This window comes from Marmota monax, unplaced genomic scaffold (assembly GCF_021218885.2).
Source record: "Marmota monax isolate L192 unplaced genomic scaffold, Marmota_monax_Labrador192_F-V1.1 WCK01_AAM20220418_F8-fsc00036, whole genome shotgun sequence".
Taxonomy (NCBI): Eukaryota; Metazoa; Chordata; class Mammalia; order Rodentia; family Sciuridae; genus Marmota; species Marmota monax.
This window is the reverse complement of record NW_026694491.1, coordinates 12,494,190-12,513,788: the sequence shown is the minus strand read 5'-3', so window position 1 is coordinate 12,513,788 and position 19,599 is coordinate 12,494,190. Positions and strand designations below refer to the sequence as shown.

At 31.8% G+C, this 19,599-nt stretch overlaps 1 protein-coding gene across 2 annotated transcripts in view; it reads right to left on the bottom strand.

Moving 5' to 3' along the window:
• Positions 1-6,987, bottom strand: part of Mgat4c (MGAT4 family member C) — a 794,840-nt gene extending 787,853 nt beyond the window's left edge. For both annotated transcript variants that reach the window (XM_058571319.1, XM_058571318.1), the window contains exon 1: positions 6,675-6,987. The gene's annotated coding sequence lies outside the window, so the exon portion shown is untranslated. The remainder of the gene's footprint in view (positions 1-6,674) is intronic.
• Between the last annotated feature and the right edge of the window lie 12,612 nt (positions 6,988-19,599).

Sequence of the window (19,599 nt, the reverse complement as noted above, 5' to 3'; positions counted from 1 at the left end):
GCTTGCAAATAACTTAAGGTACATTTCAACAGCAACCTATCAAAAAGTTGACTAATTTTATTTGGTTTTCTGAACCCAAAGAACATGTGTAGATAAAATTAAGAGGAACTACAAGGCTGAGTTTACATACATATCCATCATTGTTTATATCTACATTTATGCAATGAGAGAATGTATTGATGGAGATACTTTAGAACAGTTCTTCCGTAACAATGGAATAGTTTGTTATTAATTTTGCCTAATTTTGTAGAGAGTACTGTTCAAGTGTTCCCAAACAATATTAGTGTTTTTTTAAAGTTCTTCTTATGGATAAGTATATATTTTTAATTTTATAATTAAAAGATGGCTACTGGTTATTTACAATGATAGGTTTGATTGACAACTTACTTTCTTTCTTCTTCTTCTTCTTCCCCGCCCCTCTTTAACTGGGATTGATCCCTGGGGCACTTTATTACTGAGCTACATCCCTGATCCTTTTTTTTTTTTTTTTTTTTTTTTTTTTTTGAGATGGTCTTGCTAAGTTGCTGAGGTTGGCCTCAAAGTTGACATCCTCCTTTCTCAGGCTCCCAAGTCACTGGGATTACTGGTATGAGCCAAAGCTCTTGGAAACAATATTCAATTTAATGATGACTTTATTTCTTATATTAGATTGGGATTCTGACATGGATTTTACTGTGCAAATGAGGCAGCATAAGAATTATTCATGAAGTAGGTCAACTGCACTTACAGCACATGCAGGTGCTGGCCTACTTTTCTTTTCAAAGATGCTGTACCAAATTCAAATTTGGCTAGAAAATATGACTCAGTTCAACAAAAAATACTAACGACACATCAGATATATCACTGAACTTAAAAAGGACAACCCAGGAATTCACACACTATCATATGCTTCTTAGAATTATAGCAGAATTGCCACCTGGCAAAGTTTTTCCTTAAACATGTCCTTTCACAGAAACATTCCAGTATTTTCCCTGTTGATGCTGTTAAAATGATTAGAAATAATAGAGTATTTATGACTACTTGTTAAATTAGTTCACTTATCATTTCTCCATTTAAAATGAAATTTTAAATTTAGTATTAAAATTTATATGCAAAATTAAAAATACAATTCCTGTGACTTTTAAGACCATATTATATTTTTCTTTAGATTTTCTGTGATAAAACTAACTTCTTTATCCATACTCATTTGTTGTATAATATTCTGAGAAAAAAGTCTGAATAAAATGTCACACCCTTCCGGGCGTGTTGACACACACTTGTAATCCCAACTTGGGAGCCTGAGGCAGAAGGATCACAAGTTTGAGACTAGCCTCAGCAATTCAGTGAGAGTTTGTCTCAACATAAAAAAATAAAAAGTAGAGCAGGGCACAGTGACACATTCCTGTAATCCCAGTGACTGTGGAGAATGAGGCAGGAGGGTGGCAAGTGAACCTCAACAATTTAGGGAGACCCTAAGCAACTTAGTGAGATCCTGTCTTAAAAATAAAAAAAATTAAATAAAAATTAAAAAGGCTGGGAATGTTCCTCAATGGTTAAGCACCCTTGGTTTAATCTGTGGTGCAAAATAATAAAATGAAGAATAGAAAAGAAAAGTGATGGGGATATATAGCTCAGTGATAAAACACCCCTAGATTCAATTCACAGTACAAAAAAAAAAAAAAAATCCTAGAGGAAAAAAACACCTAATGTATTAACATAGAATGTGGGATTAAAGAACACCATGTAATTTTTCCCTCTCTTTCTCCTAAATTGCCACTCAATATTTGTTTTTTTCCCACATTTTCACAGCTGTTCTCCTAGTAAATATAAATTCCTCCTGTGGCTTGAGTGCTCTTGTGCAATAGTGGTTAAATGCCAGATTGTAGCCAAAGATTCTGAATCCAGTCCTTGGTTAACAACACAGCTACTTATGCTAAGTAAACAGTAGTCAGTTGCTTTATGTCCTGTGCCTTTATTTCCATATCAGGAAAATGATTACAATATCAACTACTTTGTAAGGTTGTTGGTAGTTATGAGAAAACACATGGTAAGTGCTTTGAATGCTCTTTATTGCAAAGAATGTACTCAGTCCAAGAGAAAACTGCAATTGTGTTATAAATTTTATCTTATGCCATTTTAACATTGAAACTTTAAGTGTCCATTAGCAATGAAATTAAAATATCCTCATAGATATTCACATCAAATTTAGGCATTTGGAGGGGTTTTTCTAGAAGTAACAGATCAAGTTCTATATTTGAGATTCAAAATCAGTGCTGCCATCTGCAAAGTTGATTATCTTGTGCAATTAAATGAAATTTAGGACTTTAAGTTAAACTTTGGAAGGCTTTGGAATACCTTTTGAGAATTAGCAAACTGGGCCAAATCTGGCCTAAGAGTGTTTTTAAAAATTTTAAAGTGTGAACAAGAATACTTTTTACATTTCCAAAGGCAAAAGAAAAGAAGGAAGAACTAGGGGGGCTGAAGAATTTGTTTTTTGTTGTTTTCTTTTTCTTTCTTTTTTCTTTTTTTTTGAGTATCAGGGATTGAACTAAGGATCACTCGACCTCTGAGCCACATCTCCAGCCCTATTTTGTATTTTATTTAGAGACAGGATCTCACTGAGTTGCTTAGTGCCTCACTTTTGCTGAGGCTAGCTTTGAACTTATGATCCTCCTGCTTTAGCCTCTTCAGCTGCTAGGATTACAGGTGTGTGCTACTGCACCCAGCCAAAGATCTTAATGTGTTTACTCTGTTACTTTGCAAGAACTGTTACAACAAAGTACCACAGACTGGGTGGCTTAAATATCAGAAATTTATTTTCTCATAATTCTGGAGGCTAGAAATCCAAAATCAAGCGGTCAAGTATGATTATTTTCTCAGACCACTCTCCTTGGCCCATAGGTCTCCCTGTTGTTCCTGTGGTCTTGCCTGTGTGTCTGTCTGTCCAAATTTCCTCTTCTCAAATTACAGCTTACCCTAATGACCTCATTTCCACTTAATGTAATGTAATGATTGAAGCAATTTTAGTGACACTATGAAGTTAAAAAACAAACTTTTGTCAGCAGACTCTTGCTTTTATATCCAAGTTTTGATCTAGCTAGAAAATGATATGTACTTTCCAGCAATGGACTTTCCAAATAATTACTTGGTGGTTCCAAGTAGGAAACACCAATACAAAGAAATATAAAGCAGACAAGTGTTATGCTGAATTAACATTGGCATATAAAAATATTAAATAGTTTTCGTGAATATTCTAACCCCGTGATATGAAATATATCTAGAAAATTCAAACACAAAATTTTTCAATAGCCTTGAGACCCAGTGAAAGCAGTTTCTAGCTTATATACTATTTTTATAAAGATTTAAATTCACAGTTAATGTCAACATCTGGCTGAATTTAACATTCACCTTTGACAGTTTCACTCTCGTTAAAAAATGTTTAGCATGTTTTCAAAGCAGAAGCTGTTTTTTAATTTAATAAAAGTTTTCATATATTTGTATTGTTCCTTGAGGGGTACATTTGAATGCTTGAACTACCCTGGAATATGAGGCCATCTCACTAGACAAGCCACTGTAGCAAAATAAAACACAAATGAAAGGGGCAAAGGGTACAGTATAATGAGCAAGAGGATTTATTGTCTTGTCTTCTATTTCCATATCCTTTAGGAGAATGGATAAGAATAAAATCAGATATAGTTCTTTTTATCTGCTTTCCCTGGTAAGTTATGATTAATAATTTGGCTATTTGATAGTCATAAAGAATATACGGACTAATTTCTCAAAATAATAGATTTCAAAATCTAAATATGTATGGGTACCTACAGAAACTTTAGGACCAAATAATAAATATATGCTCTATGGATTATTTTCATTTCTAAAACTACTAAATAAATAGGTCTAAAATAATACACATTTGTACACATAAACCAACAAACACACAGGCATCATTAAAGAAAGGTAAGAGTCAATGTTGTTTCAACTGGAACATTCTTATATAAAACACTTGATAAAATACACTCAAAAAGTAGATACCATATATCAAACATGTAATGTGCACTAACTCTGATAGTTAATGTATGTGATCTCTATTAAGAGTATAAAATGTAGGTACCATTATTGCCATTATAGAGATGATGGGACAAACATATATATAGATCGATTAACTTTGACAATTTTGCTTAACCTATATAAACCTAATTTGCCTTATCTTCAGTCCAGTGTTCTGTCTACTATAATGCTTTGACATATTAAAAGGCCAAGAGAGAATCTGAAAACAATTCAATATTCAATGTTCTTAGTAAAGATGAATGAATATAAGATTGACTGAATATAAGACATTTCATGTGCTATATGCACATAAGAAGCCACTAAAGAGCTGGGCTTAATTTCCTCCTTTTAGTGTACCAATTAGAGGTCCTGAAGTATTAATAAACTGGCTGATTTAAGAGAGAATATGATTACATGTTTTCTTCCTACATGTTGCTTGGAAGCAACAAACATCATGAGCACTCAATAAATGTTATTTAGTAGCAAATAATAAAATGAAATTATGGTAATATATTTTGCAATGAATTCACCATAAGATGAAGTAAAACAAGTTTTAGTGCTAGGCCTGGAAGCTGAGCAGATTTCAATGGCAGGGTAAGAGAATGAAACCTGTGGGGAGGGAGGAAACACTAACATGATTATTGTAGAAAAGGTTAATAGGCGGTCAGAGTGATAAGAAAATTTTGGAGCAATTTGACAAATAAAACTTCTTCTCCTGGTTTTAATATTTGTTCTATTCTTCTAACATTTAAAAAACATAAAGTTAAGGATATATTATTAAGCTGGTATCATATCTTCCACATGCTCACACATAAAATGACTACATTCCATTCTCCATTGGTACTATTTTATTTTAAAATAACATAAAATGTGTTCTCTGAAATTCTTTTTTTTACCACTACTTGTACCTCCTTTTGAATATATCCTAAGATTTTTCAGAAGAACCAGTTGTAATTAAAAAAAAAAAAGAAGATGCTAAGTCATTTCATATTCTGGCATTCATAAGCCATTGAATTGAAAGGCTGATCCACCTAGGAGTGTATGCAGTTTCAGAGAATGGACTTCTATAGAATTGCATTACAGCAGCAAGTTATTGGGGAACAAACCAGGTCAGGGGCAATCTAACTTATTCTTTTTTTTTTTTTTTTTTTTAAGTGAGTAGACAGAAAATAATCCACAAAGAAGAGGAGAAGGTTGCCAAATGGAGGAATCCTTAGGAAAACCTTAAATCCCCCTTCCCCAATCCTATATGGTTCATGAAAAAAAGAAGGACTTAGAAATACCCTATGAGGACTCTATTCTTTTTCCTCTTTTCTATTCTTTGCCTTTGACAATCCTTATGAGGATAAGGGAAGAGGCTCTGAAAGTTACTATTTGGGGTTCTTCTCTGTTTCCTTTATTCTTCTAATGCTTTCTTCAATTCTCCAAAGAAATCAGAACACATTTAACAAGTGCTTTTGCAAAGCTCAGCCACCATTTCCTTTCTCAAGCTTGTGATTAACCCACTGATGGGTTCACAAACTCTGTGTTCCAATCCAAATACAGCAGCAGGTATGCCAGTCTCCAGGTCAAACCCATTTTAATAGACATTTTTAACACAACAATATCAATGAGGTATGTTACACTAAGCTTATTCACACAGGAATAAAACATTAAAAATGCATCAAAAGCCCTAAGACCATATTTTTAAGTATTTCTTCATGTTTTTATAAAAAGAGAATTTTATAAAAATTCACTGATTATTCTGTGCTTGTTTTCTATCCCACACCTGTATTCACTCACTGAGACAGAACACCATTTCCCCATATATACACATACACCTTCAACTTTTAGGGAAAAAAATGACAGAGATCACCTTTCCTGTTGCAATAGATCATTGGTATAATGAGCTAAATTTTATTTTAGGAGAAGATTCCCTGCCTTTTCATTGGTTCAGTTACTGTTCAGAAGTTTTCCAGCTTTTAACATTTTACTTTGCTAAACAGTTTGTACCTTTCTATAGACTATATTAACATTCTTACTTAACAGAACAAAGTTAGAAAAACATTTTTTATAATATAATGAACCAACACTGTACTGATTCATTTTAGTAAAATTCTTTCAAGCTCAAAAATGAGATCTATCAAACGAAGTAAACCAATATAGTATTATCAAACAGACTTCTGCTGGAGTTTCTCTAAATTCAATACTAATTCACGTATTTATATGCGATCAACATCAATGACAACCGAAATAATAGCATTTGAGACAAAGTTTGTGTTTGTGAAAACATGGATAGAATATTATGGTTATTCAAATATACATATGCCTGAGTTTCCAAAGTATGTATTTCCCTTCATTATATGTTGCAGCTGCAAAAGGAAAATCCCTCAGAGAATTAATATGAACTTATGATAATGCAGCCTGCAGCACGGTTTTGTTTTGGTTTTGCCTGTTTTTGCTGACAAGGCAATTCAAACTATATCCTACTCATCTTTAGTAAAGGAATCAGATTATTTCACCTACAAGCATGCAGCAATAAAATGTCATTCTTCATTGAATACCGACTACTTAACATCTTTCTCTTTTTATAGGTTTGGATCCCTAGCTCATTAGACTATTACCTGATAAATAGGAGAGGGTAATGAATTGAGAAAATAACTACGTACCTTCAGAGAAAACCTGCCCGATAACAATAATCCATTAGAAAACTGGCAATATCCTCTGATCTATTGCCCGCAAAGCTATGACTTGATGGAGAGTTTCATTCCCTGGGCTCAGTTCTCCAGAAGAAAATCAGCACAATTTAAATATTTCTTGGAATGTGACAGCTCTCTAGATCCCGGGTTGCATTCTGTTCCCCAGGGATGGCAATCTGGTGTTCCTGTGTGCATAGAGCAGTGAAGATGAATTGAAAACGCTTGAGATAAATTAGGAATGGCTAAGTTAAAATTGTCTCTGCTCCAGACTCTCATCTGCAGTCTGCAAGCCTGTTTTTCTGTGAAAAAGCTAGATGGCAGGCTGCCTCAGTAAGTTCTTCTTAAGCGACAGAGAGCATTTTCAATGAAGAAAAATTCTCCCATTATCTAAGCTAATGTGACTGCTGCTAAATCTAGTTTTTAAAGTGTCTACTGGCATGAAATTTATTTTCACTATTGCTTTCTTTCAAACTACAGTCTAGAATCTATACTATCAGACTAGTACAGTTTTATCTGAGAAACATTCCAAGTTTTTTGTTAAACTAAATCATATCACTTTGTGTAGTTTTAATGATCATTTACATAAGAGGAATTTCCTTTTTGGATATAAAAGACATGTTGCTATATTTTATAGTGTGAAGAGGGTTTTGCTTTAAATCGCAGGGTTCTTACTATGAATGATGGCATTTTGATTAATAACCATTTATGTTATTGCACTTCCATATAAAAGTACATCATATATAAATGTCAGGAAAATTGCAAAAGTTACATCAAAACAAAAAAGTGTAGTGTCTAACTCTGATAAATGAATACATAACTAAATATTTACTCAATATCCTTCTTAATAATATGTTCCAAATAACACCAAAGTTTATAAAGTATTTAGCTTCTAAATAAAAACAAGCCTTAATGAATTCTGTTAATTGCTGAAGAGTGATGTATTGTGAGATGATAAAACTACATGATAATTTTACCCCATAACTTAGGCAATTATTTTAGCATTTTAATAAAATTCCAGATCTGAGGCAAATATATATATATATATATATATATATATATATATATATATATATATTCTTCTTGATATATTGGCAACACAAAAAAAAAACACTGAAAAGTTATGAAATGTTCAGATCCATGTCTTCACTTGGATTTGATATATGAAATAATTTCTACATAATCAGACACTCAAAAGTATCATAACCCATGATACTTTTCACATTCCAGGTCCACAGCTCTATGTCTGATTATTATTATTATTATTATTATTATTGACATTTAAGCAAATTATTGCTTCCATAACAAAAATGGAGTTTATATAAGGTTGGGGAAGCAAGATAATATAATCACCTCTGTGACATTATTTCAACATCTCTTACCTGTGTAACATAAAATGTCCCTTTTTCTCCATCTACCCTGCAGCTATAGCTATAGCTTCATTCACAGAGTTGGAAGGGAGAAGAAATAGAAGAATCAAAATGAAGCACCATAGCAAGATTTTTTTTTTAAATTCCTCCCTCTTCAGAAGTGACATCATGTTAGGTAGCTGCTTCTGACAAAGAACCAAAGGGAATTGGAAAGAAGCAACATCATTATTCCACTTAAGAACCAATGTTATTTAATTACTAGAGAGAGGGAGAGGAGAGAGAGGAAAGAGAAAGGAAGAAAAGGAAAGAAACGGAAAAGAAAAGCTATTGATCAGCTTCAGTTGCCATTTCTAAGATATGCACAGTGTTCAGTGTTTATAATATATAAAGCAAATGAAGACAATAAAAGTATATCTAAAAACTGGCAGTTGATGGAGTGTCCAAGTATGCTCACATATACCAAGCACTTTAATTAATGGAACAGATAACTATGGCAGAGAATAGGGTACACACTCCTCCTTTAAAAATGAAGGACATAAACAGAGATGAGTTTGGAGCAATGATGAGTCTCTTGCACTTTATTGATTAGTTTGGATTCTGTCTTTGAACCATTCATAGCTCTTAAATATGAAAGAAAAATTCATTTTAGAAAGAGAAATTTTGAGGTCCTACTCTCTAAGTAAAAAGCATAATACATAATTAGGCAAGCCAGACAACTTGTAGTCATATATTTCTCCCTTTTCTTTATTCTAATACCCAGTTCATCATCTATTTTTATTTACCTTTATATCACTCTCATATTTCCCAACTTTCATGACATTATTTCCAGTTTTCATCATATCTTACCTATATAATGGCAAGAATCTGCCATTTGATCTGTTTTTAGTCATTTCTTTTATCAATTCTTCCTACATTGTTATCAGTTCTCCTTTTGAAATGTACATAATAATGTCAGTTTACGAAAACAAGCATAATCGTTTATCACTGCCTGGAACCTTTAATGTCCCAAGTTTTTAAAATTATATGCCATATCTTACTTAATTAATACCTTATTCTTACCAGATAGCATCCAAAGGAAAATAACATTATTGAGTTACCCCCTAAAATACATATTATCATATTGTACATAGTGCCACTTCTGCATAGTTTTCATCTGAACTATGTGACTGAAGAACTTCTTCACATCATGGTTGACATTTGTTAACTGTTATTTCCTTTTTGAAAACATCTTGATTCCTCACAGAGTCAGTTTTGTTCTCCAAATCAAAATGCATCTGTAATGTGATGGTTTGGTGATACCCTGATGAAGTCCACTGCAAATAAAATACATTTTTCCTTTTGGAATATTTTTCCCTTCTCACTTTCTCTCTCCCTCCTTTTCCCTCCTTCTTTTCCTCCATAATTTATTGTTGCTTCTTATTTTCCATAGGTTTGTGTATATCTGCATCTTCTGAGTTTTTGGTGAATTTTTTAATCCTTTTATCAGCTATTTTTTCTAATACTTTCATTGATATTCTTCTATTTCTCTCTTTTGTCTTCTATTTTTTCTTCACTTTGCCATTTATAGAATTATCTTTTATTCCTCTTCCATTTTTTCTCTATCCTTGTTTCATATCTACACAAAAAAACTTGAACCCATCTCCTTAACTTTTAGAGAAATACCCTAGAAATCTCTACAATTAATGGGCATTCCAATTTCATTACTCAAATGAATTTTAATCAAAATAATCAGAAAGATTTATGTCATGTGCATTATATGATTTTTTAAAATAATGCCTTTCTTCTTAGATTTATTTTTTAATAACTTGAACAGTACAAAATTTGACTTTTAGAAAAAACTCAGAAATTCATCATTCATAAATGTTCAATGTTAAATGATTTATTTCTTCATGAATATATATTAAGATGGCTGACTTTACAACATGAGGATGATTTCAACATGGGAAACTAAATAAATAAATAAACACAAACAAGCATTTTGTTCATTAATAAAACTGGCATAGATCCAAAAGACAGGAAATATTCATGGGAAGCTTAACAAGAAGAAACATAGATAGACTAAATACTAAATACATAGATACTGGAAACATTGTTTGAAGAAACATATATACTTACTCTAAATTTAGGAATATACTTAACCAATGAGGTGAAAATTTTATACACTAAAAACTACAAAATATTACTGAAATAAAGATAACAAATAATTGGAAAATATTCTGTACTCACAGATTGGGCGAGTTAATGTTAGTAAGATGTTAATACTAACCAAAGAGATCCGCAGATTCAATTTGCAGATCAAAATAGCAATGACATGCTCTTGTGTTTTTTTCTGCAGAAATATAAAAATCTATCTTAACATTCCTATGGATTTTTTTAAGAGAGGTCAAATAACTAAAACAATCTTGACAAAGAATATTGGAGGTCTCATATTTCCTTATTTCAAAACTTATTATAAACTATAGTAATCAAAACAATTTGATTCTGATGTAAAGAGGACTATTAAAACCAATGTAATAGAATAAAAAACCCATAAATAACCCTTTACTATATGGTCAGATGATTGTTATCAAGAATACCAAGACCATTCAATGGAGAAAAGACAGTCTTTTTAAAAATTATGTTAGGAGAACTGGATATCTTCATGTAAGAGAATGAAGTTATACTATTACCTTGTACCATATATAAAAATCAGCTCAAAATGGACTAAGACCAGAATGTAAATACTATGCTATAAAGTCCTTAGAAGAAAACAAGACAGAAAAGCTCCATGACATTGTATTTGACAATGATTTCTTGGATATAACACTAAAATCAATATAAGTAAACAAAAACCAGACAAACTAGAATACATTAAAATTAACAACTTCTGTTCATAAAGGGACTCAGTCAAGAGAACAAAAAGATAACATGGAATTGTAGAAAATATTTGCAAATCATTTTTCTGATAAGGTTTAGTATCCAGAATAAAGAACTATTACAAACCAACAACACCAACAACAAAATTAAATAACCAGACGAAGAAAAGGAAAAAGATTTGTATAGACATTTCTTCAAAGAAAATATACAAATGGCTACAAAGCCCATGAAAATATGCTGATTATCATTAATCCTTAGAGAAATGAAAATTAAATCATAAGATACTGTCTCACACCATTAAGGATGAGCACTTTCAGAACAACAGAATGTAACAAGTGCTGACAAGGATGTTAAGAAACTTGAATACTTGTTCACCAGTGGTAGATATGTAAAATGGTGTGCCTATATTTAAAACTGTATGGTGGTTTCTCAGAATATTCAAAATAGAATTATCTAATAAACCAGCAATTCCACTGTTAGTTATATTCCCAAAAGAAACCACTCTAAGATATCATCTCACTCTAGTCAGAATGGCAGCTTTTATGAAGACAAACAACAATAAGTGTTGGCGAGGATGTGGGGGAAAAGATACACTCATACATTGCTGGTGGGACTGCAAATTGGTGCAGCCAATTTGGAAAGCAGTATGGACATCCCTTGGAAAACTGGGAATGGAACCACCATTTTCCCCAGCCATTCCTCTCTTCGGACTATATCCTAAGGACTTAAAAATAGTTTACTACAGGGACACAGCCACATCAATGTTTTTAGCAGCACAATTCACAATAGCTAAACTGTGGAGCCAACCTAGATGCCCTTCAGTGGATGAATGGATAAAAAAAATGTGGCATATATACACAATGGAATTTTACTCAGCATTAAAAAAGAACAAAACCATGGCATTTGCAGGTAAATGGATGGCATTGGAGAAGATAATGCTAAGTGAAGTCAGCCAACCCCCAAAAAACACGGAATGCTTTCTCTGATATAAGGAGATTTATTCATAGTGGAATTGGGAGGGAGAGCATGGGAGAAATAGATAAATTCTAGATAGGGAAGAGGGGTGGGAGGGACAAGGAAGGGCCAGAGAATTAGCAAGGATGGTGGAATGTGATGGACATCATTATACAATGTACATGTATGAAGACTTGAATTGGGTATCCACATACTTTATATGAAGAGATACAAAAATTGATAATATATATATATATATATATATATATATATATATATATTAAGAATTGTAATGCAAAAAAAAAAAAAAGAATAGCATTACCTTAGATTAGGTAGAGGGAAATGAAAGGAGGGGAAGACAGGGGATGTGGGGATAAGAAAGATAGTAGAATGAAACAGACATTATTACTGTATATATGTATGTGACTGTATGACCCATACAGTATACAATATGTATACTCAGAAAAATGAGAAATTACATCCCATCTATGTATGATATATCAAAGTATATAAGTGAATTCTACTTTCATGTATAACTAATTAAAACAAATAAAAATTAAAAAAAAAATAACTAAGAGAGCCATGCATGGTAGTGCATGCCTGTAATCCCAGTGACTTGGGAGGTCAATGCACTAGGATCCTGAGTTCAAAGTCAGCCTCAGCTACTTAGTGAGGCCTTAAGCAACTCAGAACCTGTCTTAAAATAAATATTAAAAAGTGCTGGGGATGTGGCTCAGTGGTTAAGTGTCCCTAGGTTCAATCCCCAGTACAAAAAAAAAAAAATATTCAAAGAGATATTTATGCACCCATCTTCCTACTGGTATTGCACATAATAGTCAAAAGGTACAGATAAAAGAAATTTCAGTGACTTATTTCTTAAAAGTGAAATTTTTACTATTTATTTATAAATTCAAAGTAATTATAGCAAGTAAACTAGATATATCAAAGTTGCGATGTAGCCTCAGTTGAGATAAAATATTCTTCATAATTATACAACAAATCTGAAACATTTCATGTTATACATCATAAGGTAAACCAAAGAGCATAAATGCAAGTATCTTTTGTGTTCAGGAAAGCTGAATTATTAATACTTCAGAAATCTCATCAAGACATGTAATAATATAAATGTCATAAATAGAACCAGAATAAGGGAAAATGCATGTGAGATCTTTTGCTGCTTTGATGAAGTGAACACTAAATTTTAAAATGTGCAAAAGGATTAGCAAACTGCTTTGTTCTTCCAAGGTAAATGAGTTTCTTATTTATCTATTATATTCACACCCAAAAGATAAGCACTCCAATCTTGGTTATCTATTCATGAATTATTTCTGATTTTCATGAAAATAGATTACTTATAAATGAAATGATTGGAGAAGAATTCAAAATTAATCCCATTAGAACCAACATGTGATTCAAAAAAGTTCAATTTTTATTATAAATAATAAACCACTCTGATAGCAAGTATTATTTTAAAAATTTCTAAACTACTTAAACACATTTTCTAAGTAATGTTGAGTAGCTTATTAGGTACATAAACACAATTTAAGAGACCACTTGAACACCATTGCTGAAAGAATTCTACCTTTGTAGATAACATAAGCTGTTAAAGCAGTACATTAATAAATATAGATACATAGAATAATACTAGATATGTTTAAATGTATCCTCAATTAAAATAAATGTATATAGAAAATTGAGAGAGATGATCAGTGTAATTAGCATAATTATCACCTAATACTCTTTTTTTTTTATTACAGAGGATTGAACCCAGGGGTGCTTAAACACTGAGCCACAATCCCAGCCCTTTTTTATATTTTATTGAGAGACATGGTCTTGCTGAGTTGCTTATGGTCTTGCTAAGTTCATGAGGCTTGCTTTGAACTCAGGATCCTTCTGACTCAGATTCCTGAGCCACTGGGATTATAGGCATGTGCCACAGCGCCTGGCCTCCCATACTCTTAAATACATTAATAAGGCTTATGTTAGATGTGAACTTTAACATCGGTTATTTCATATATTAAAGCAAACAATGTTTTTAATCCTAAAATGATAAATACATAAAATATGTCATTAACTTGGACAAAATTCTATATTTCTCAATGGAAATCTTAAAAATTCAATATTTACAAGATCCATGTTTTTTCATGGGTCAAAAAAATAATTGACTTAATTTGTAAAGTTAAAATATTCATATCTGTAAGATTAGATTTTATACAACTATAAATAATATATGCAAAATTATACAGTTTCAAATAAAAAGGTATCAAGTAAGTCCCTGATGTAGGCCAATGGATATACTTGGAATAGGTTCTCATTATTATTCAGACAGCGGCCTTCTTGAGAGTAATTGCAGAGGTTTTAGTTCACTATAGGGAGAAAAAAACAAAACAAAACAAAACAACTATTTACTAGCAGTGTTATTGGCTACCCTTAGATTGATGAGAAACCTGAGTGTGAGAATCACGAAAACAATCTATATTTCCTGTAGCCAAAATACTGTGTGGGGAGCTCTGCACACCATTTTATAGTATTATTCAATTTTTTTCATGCATCCTGGCTCCAGTGAAATATAGAACATGTGATATCTTTGGGGAAGTATTTTAAAGTTATAAAAATTCAGTTTGTGAAAGAACCTTAAAGATAGGAACATCAACCCACATTTATTTATTTACTAGCTTATTGTCTTGTCCAAAGTCACACTCGGAGGACCTGGAACCAACACTTTTAGATCAGTAATAATTTTATCATATCATGTGATGCCTTTAAATATATAAAAAGCCTAATTTCTATAATTTATTAAAATTTTCTTAGTTTTTACCTAATATTCTGTTCCTGTTCTAGGATTCCTTCATGGGTATTACATTATCTAAATTTCATGTTTCTCAGGCTTCTATTGGTTGAGTTTTTCACTTCCATGTTTTCGACAACCTTTATAGTTTTGAGGAATACCAGTCAGACATTCTGTAGCCACATTTCGTAGCACTCTCAACTGACAGTACAAGAACATATAGCTACGTAGTTATAAACATTTTTACATGTAAAAATTCAGTATCTGTTAATCTATACATGAATTTATACTGATTCTTCCCATTATATGTAGCTTATTCTCTTTTTTTCTCCCTTCTGCTTTAAGTGAGCCCAACATTGCTTATCTTTAAATTCCAGTTCCAATCCTATATACAACGTTTATATAGACTCTATTCTTTCCAAAGTTATATAAGCTAACATCTTATTCTCCTACCCCTTTCTTGGTGGGATTGTTTTATAAATTTATAGTAGCCAGTTTTGCACCTATTCCAGGAATGAACTCCAATATTTTAAAAGTCTGTAAATATTAACACCCTGTGGGTAAATTTCTGACAAATGCATAGTAACGGTATTCATCATTACAGAATTTTGAAGGATAATTTTACTGCCATAAAATATCCCCTATGCTTCACTTTCTCCATGTTTCCCTGAAACCCAAGAAGATGGGTTGGTGATATTTCTATACTCTTCAATTTTGAATTTTCCAGTATGTTATGAAGTCACAATCATACAGAATGCATCATTTTCATTTTGGAATCGTCTACTTGGCAACACACCTTTAAAATTCACTGATGTTTTTGATTATTTGATAGTTCTCTTCATTAATGAATGATATTTACTTGTACTGATGCAGCCATAGTGTTTATCAGTCACTAGTGAGGAATTGTTCCTAGTTTTCAATAAAAATTTACATGCTGGTTCTTATGGAGGCAATTTTTCATATCAATTTGAGAAAATGCCTAGAACTAGGATTGCTGGATTACATATTCAGATTTTATGTACTTTTACAAGAAACTTCCATGCAGTCTTCCAGTGGTGATTGTATCTGGATAATTCCCATTATCCAGGAACAAGAGTTTCTGCTGTGTGAATCCTCAGCAATAGTAGAATGATCAGGTTTTCCTTTTGTTGGTTTTTGTTGTTGTTGTTTGTTCTTATTCTTAACCATTCTAATAGGTATGTGGTGGTTTCTCATTGATATTTTAATTTGCAATTCCTAGTGACAAATGATATTCGATCATTTTCATATGCTTATGTTTATTCACCACCTATGCATCTTCATTACTGCTTTGAATATACAATACACACAAAAACACACACATAAGCACATATATGTACCAGGAACTAAATTCAGGTGCATTCGACCACTGAGCCACAATGCAGCCCTATTTTGTATTTTATTTAGAGACAAGGTCTTGCTGAGTTGGTCAGTATCTCACTTTTGCTGAGGCTGGCTTTGAATTCGCCATCCTCCTGCCTCAGCCTCCCAAGCCACTGTGATTACAACAGGTGTGGGCCACCACACATGGCTGCTTTGCCTATTTTTTTAATTCAGCTCTTTGTCTTGTGGTAGATTTTCGAGAGGGGTATACACATTTTAGATCAGATATCAGATATGTGTTTTCATTCTCTTATTAGTGTGTTCCTCAGATTTGACTCTTACTTTCTTATTTAATAAGGATTGGCTTGTTCAATTTTTCTTCCAGGGATCATGATTTTGATGTTGTAGCTAAAAACCTCATGACTGAACTAAAGGTCATGTAGATTTTCTATGATATACTTTCTTTCTTCCAACTGTGTCTTTTGTTTCCTTTTAGTATGTCTTGTAATATTTTGGTGAAAACAAATAAACGAGGAAATAAATCTTTTAGTGTGAAGCTTTATAGTTCTTGACAAAAAAACTTAAGGGAAACTTCTTGGCTATTCACTGTGAGAAACTGGTGAAATTCGGTATTAAAATCCACAAAATTTGCTCTCCAAAACTTAGTTCCCACCCCTAAGATTTTCTTAAGCTCTTCTACACTCAGCCTCCAAAAGTTTAACAATATTACCAGTTAAACATTCCCATCATTTATTGTTCCAGCAGATTCAACTCCAGGTAAGCAGATATTGTCTGTGATTCTCTGCATCCCCACCTTTCCTGATTTGGGGGTGGTAATTTCCCTTGTAAATTTAGTAATCTGACATGTCAAGAAGCATTTCTTCACTTTCCTTTTGTTCAGTTATTATTGTAAGCACAAGAGTGATGACTATTAAGTTCTTTGTATATTTTGGAGCAGAAACCAAAAATCCTTTCTCTTATTTAAAAATCACCAGGCATTAATTGCATGATTCACATTTCAAAATTTAGAAAGGTAGTAAAATGCACCATCACAGTAAAATATCTCTTTATTGAGATGTTTTAAGAATATGTCAGAACAAAGGAAAATGGATCATAAAAAGATGAAATTATACAAAAAGGATAGTTAACAAATTTTAGAATGTGATTGAAATTTACAAAAAAAGTTGATAGTATTTTCTACACATAGAAACTTATACATTTTAAATGACCAATCAGTATTTCTGTTGTATTTCATCATATTAACATACATAATCGCCTATAGCAGAAAATGGATATTGTTATGGGAATTGATTTTAAAGACAAGTTCAGTCATCTTTGATATTGAACTGTATAAAAATTAGGATTTTAATGTGATTCTTTATATGTACTATATGTATCTGCTAAACACATTATAATATGCAAGAAGGCCCTATCATTTTAAGAAAATACAGATAGAAACATAAGATATGCATATCCTATACACTTAACTTTGAATCAACGTTTAGGCAAAGGTTTGCTTAATCAGCCAGCAATTTCAGGTGTTAACACAGTTCACTGTACATAGTACATACTATCATAGAGTTTTCTAATGATCAGTTATTTACTAGCACAAATACCAACAGTAAGAATAAAAGTACACTAAAAGTATCTTAAAAATAAGACATTACAAAATTGCATTATCATGTGAAATGATGAATGATAATATACTCTATGAAAAATATGATACCCATTTGCTGAATGACAATTATCTTACATATTTTGGCTTATAGTGTTAAGTAAGACAGATATGGTGCATGCTCAGGCAGGGCTAGTCTAGCAGCAAAAATGCTTTCATCAAAATTTGGCTTGATTCTATTTACATAAGTTCTTTGTCTACAATAAAATTCTGGTACTCCTTCTTGGGAAAAAAATGTAAGAATGAAAATGCATCAATACTGCAGTCTATCTACAAATATACATTAAGGTTTTAGAGTAAAGATACTCAATTTTTGAATGATTAAGTATAATGTAACCAATGTTTTCATGTATGTAAATAACCAAACAAACCAGCTTTATATTTAAAAGAAAATGTTAGCTAATAAAGATTTCCACTCTTAATCCCACCATGAACAACAACCAGCAAATACCTCAAACACCCAAAGCAAGTGAAAAGAAATGAATAAATTCAAATATTATTCTGTGCATCTGGCTTTGGTCTTGTTGTCTTCTGTACATGTAAGGGAATTTTATGCAAGTGGCCTCCTGGGGTTTAAGTGGGAAATAGGGTCTAGTGCCTTGAAATAAGCATATTTTTCAAGTATGAAACTGAGAAGTGATTGCCAATGACAACATTTAGTTGAATAACAGATTTGCACTAAAGAAAATGTATTCAAACACACCAAAATAAGAAGATTGGATGAAGATATAAAGCAGAGTTTTCAAGTGGATAGAGGGGTTAGCCTGCAGTAATTTCTTCTTACTCTTTTGCCACCTCTAGCTTGAATGTATTGTAAGTTTTAAAGGAGTTAAAAAGGAGTATACAGTAACTAATCCTCATTCATTTTTCCATACTCTTCTGAAGCAGCTGTATAATAATCTCTAAATCCTTGACATTACTTGATTATGCAATTTAATTAGCACAACAATCATCACTGAATATTAGAAGTTTTTCATCTAGTATCTCAAATGAATTTTCAAATCACATCCTCAAATGCCCAAAATTCTAATATTAATACATTAAGAATACTGCTCCTTTATATTGAAAGATGTTAATTTATTTTAAAAATTAGTTTTTCTTCATATTTGAATTTTTGTTCAAAATTTTATAATTTTGTCTATAAAAATGAACTTTTTCATTAAAATATGATTTTCTTGTTTAAAAGATTCAGATGTATTTTTCATTAATATGCATTCATTGTTCTTATTAATGGGGTTAAATGTAACATTTTAACACATGCATATAATATACACTAGTCAAATCAGGGAGGAAAAGCATAAAAAGTGTTTTTTTTAATATAATATACAAGTGAGCACATCAAGTTGGAATTTACATGATTATAACTATATTAAGGATTTTTCCAAATCATAAGATTCTGAAATTTATAATTAAGATCACATCCTAAAAATAATTTCTAGAAATAAATTTGACTTATAAAATTATATTTTTATAGAACTGTGTCTGAGACTCATGCAGAAGAATAAATAATTCAATATCATGTTCGTGTGGTGGAATATAAGCATACATGTATTTAATTGATATGTTGAATTTGGTCTATGATTTAGTCTCTATTTCTAGTTATTCTAGTTATTCTAGTTATTCTTAAAAGTAATTTTAAGGAAATTCTCTTTATGTAGACAAGGTAACTCTTATAAATTAGAGATACCTTATCAGTAAAATATTAATTATTTTTATCACTCATACTCCGGGTTTTTGAAAGAAACTTTCCATCCATGGGATGGAGTGGGGAGATGGGATATGGAGTGAGGCTTGTAATAAAATAAGTTCTTGTGTTTGACTGATTTTTGGTGCCTTTGTTGTACATTTTACTTTGGAGAAAAGGCTGGCTTTCCCACTTCTTCAGTGGGTCTGTGCACAGAGTGTAATGAGTTT